This window comes from Macaca nemestrina, chromosome 14 (genome assembly GCF_043159975.1).
Source record: "Macaca nemestrina isolate mMacNem1 chromosome 14, mMacNem.hap1, whole genome shotgun sequence".
NCBI lineage: Eukaryota > Metazoa > Chordata > Mammalia > Primates > Cercopithecidae > Macaca > Macaca nemestrina.
The window spans coordinates 114188215-114191420 of record NC_092138.1 but is presented as its reverse complement, the minus strand read 5'-3'; positions in this window follow the sequence as shown (position 1 = coordinate 114191420).

Genomic DNA, 3206 nt, shown 5'->3' with positions numbered 1-3206 from the left:
CGGTGGCTCACGCCTGTAATCCCAGCACTTTGGGAGGCCGAGGCGGGCGGATCACAAGCTCAGGAGATGGAGACCACGGTGAAACCCCGTCTCTACTAAAAAATACAAAAAATTAGCCGGGCGCGGTTGTGGGCGCCTGTAGTCCCAGCTACTCGGGAGGCTGAGGCAGGAGAATGGCGTGAACCCGGGAGGCGGAGCTTGCAGTGAGCCGAGATCGCGCCACTGCACTCCAGCCTGGGCGACAGAGCAAGACTCCGTCTCAAAAAAAAAAAAAAAAGAGCTAGACTTTGACCACGTCCCTGCCTTCTTCTGGTTATTCCACCCAATGACGGCTCGGGGGCGGGCCAGAGGCAGACATCCGACCCGCCTGCTTGGGTGGGAAAAGGTCCCGGTTGAGAATTGATTTCCGGGTCAGGGTCGGCCTGGGTTCTGTAGGTGTTGGCGCTTCTTTTCCCAATCTCTTGCAACCCTCTTGGGACTAGGTTGCTAACGGCGCCTTCGGGGGGCCTCGCGGAACTGGATGTGGAAATGGCGAGCGCGGGGGAACTGTGCTGTAACCACTTGCCCCACTTCCACAGAAAGCCCCGAAGCGCCGGCTCGGGGCCGAAGGCAGGCATCCGGCGTTCGTCTGTTAGGCAGGCAGACATTAAGAGTCTACTGTGTCCTGGGACCTATTCGAGAACCAGCGGGGAGAACAGCGTCTGTCCGGGAGGCGCCCAGGGCTGCTGCGAAGCCCCGGAGCTGGGGGTGTGGCCCCTCAAACAGGGAGGAGATGAGGTCCGAGGCCGGCCGAGGTCGGAGACCTTCGCCCACGAAAAGGGTCCGCCCGTCGGGCTGGCTGCTTCCCAGTGCCGTGGAGAGCCCCTGATGGTTTCTCTTTTTTTGAGAAGAAATCTCGCTGTGTCTCCCAGGTTAAAGTGCAGTGGCGCTTTCTCGGCTCACTGAAACCTCCGCCTCCCGGGTTCAAGTTACTCTCGTGCCTCAGCCTCGCGAGTAGCTGGGATTACAGGGGCCCACCACCATGCCCGGTTAATTTTTATATTGTAGTAGAGACGAGGTTTCCCCATGTTGGCCAGGCTGGTCTCGAACTCCTGACCTCAAGTCATTCGCCTGCCTTGGCCTCCCCAAGTGCTGGGGTTACAGGCGTGAGCCACCGCGCCCGGCCCCTTGAAGGGTTTTATGCGGAGCAGTGATTCCATTCATGCATTTGAAAGAGCTCTCTGGCTGTTGTGTGGAGAATAGATCAAAGGGGGCGAAAGTCAATTCAGATAAACCAGACAAGAGATGAAGGGACTGGGTTTGAGGATTTTGGGAGATGAGAATCATGGCCGAGCGCAGTGGCTCATGCCCATAATCCCAGCACTTTGGGAGGCTGAGGCAGGAGGATCACTTGAGCCCAGGAGATGGAGGCTGCAGTGAGCTATGATCACGCCACTTGCATTAAAGCCAGAAATTAGTAAGAGCAAGTGACCCCTTGCTCTTGGCTATGGGTACCCCAAGTTTCTGAAGTTTTTTTTTTTTTTTTTTTTTTTTTTTTTTTTTTTTTTTTTTTTAAGACAGGATCTCCCTCTGTCACCCAGGCTGGAGTGTAGTGGTACGATCCTGACTCACTGCACTCCCAAACTCCTGGGCTCAAGTGGTGCTCCTGCTTCAGCCTCCCGAATAGTTGGGACTGCAGGCATGCACCACCATACCCGACTAATTTTGCATTTGTGTGTGTGTGTGTGTGTGTGTGGCAACAGGATCTGACTATGTTGCCTAAAGTCATTTCTTTCTTTTTCTTTTCTTTTCTTTTTTTTTTTTTTTTTTTTTTGAGACAGAGCCTTACTCTGTCACCAAGCTGGAACGCAATAGCGCAATCTTGGCTCACTGCAACCTCCAACTCCCTGGTGCAAGCGTTTCTCCTGCCTCAGCCTCCCAAGTAGCTGGGATTATAGGCATGCGCCACCATGCCCAGCTAATTTTTGTATTTTTAGTAGAGATGGGGTTTCACCACGTTGGCCAGGATGGTCTCCATCTCCTGACATCATGATCCGCCCGCCTCAGCCTCCCAGAATGCTGGGATTACAGGCGTGAGCCACCGTGCCCAGCCTGTGATTTCTTAATCAGAAGAGTACCTGATTGCTCTCGATGGGTTTAAGAAGGCAGAATAAATGGCTGCATGAATTCAGCCCACTGAATACAGTCTGAAGTGTAACCTCAATGTGAAATGTAATTGGAAGGCTGGGTCAGGAGCCCCAGAGCTTTGAAAGAACGCCTACTTCTGAGAGTCCGGTGGGAAATCAACCACCAGCAGATGATGGATGAGCTGGAAGAACCACGTGTTTCCACAGGGAGCTGCACGCGAGGACCTGGTGGCCCCTGACCTGCCCTCTCTAGTGGGGACCTGCACTTTGTGCTACCAAAGAGGATTCTCTGTAGGGAGGCCAGGATGATTCTCCAGAATTTACCATGCCTTGAGATGAAATTTCCTTTCAAACTTCTTGTGTCCTTTTGTCTTCATTCCATGTTCATCAGTCAATCTTCTGATCGTTTCATTTTCCAGAAAGGAGAATCTGAATAACGTGTATATTTTAACCTTGCCTGCAATTGTAAATCAATACATTGGTGTATTTACATCAGATCCCTGTGAGTTTGGTGCACATAAGACAGTCCTGAAGACTTGGTCACTGTTGGTAGAGTTGGCCAATAAAATATTGAACACACAGTTAAATTTGAATTCATGCAATATTTGGGGCATATTTATACTAAATATGTGTTATCTGAGATTCATATTTAGCTAGGTGATTTTTTAATTTGCTAAATATGGCACTCCCACCTCTGGGTATTGAAGAGATTGAGTTTCTGAACTTGCAAAGCTGACTCCAGACCACCTGGAGCCTTAGTGAGCCCACCCTGCAATCCAGTGACCCTCTAGTTTGCTCTATTTTTCCTTCTTACTGAAGCAAGAGTGATCTTTCTAGAATGAGATCCCAGTCCGTCCCCGCCACCAGTGATTCCCCATCATCCCTGTCCCACCACCCAGCTAACTGCTCCTTCCCTTTAGGTTGTTGTCTTAGACATCACTTTGCCTGGTAAATCCTCCCTGACCCGAAAACACTAGTTTGGTGCCATCCTCTCTGCCTGGGGCTCCAAACTCCCTGCATCATGGAGCCAGAAGCACTATTATTTTTTCTATTTTTTTCTTTTTTACTTTTCCACTTGAG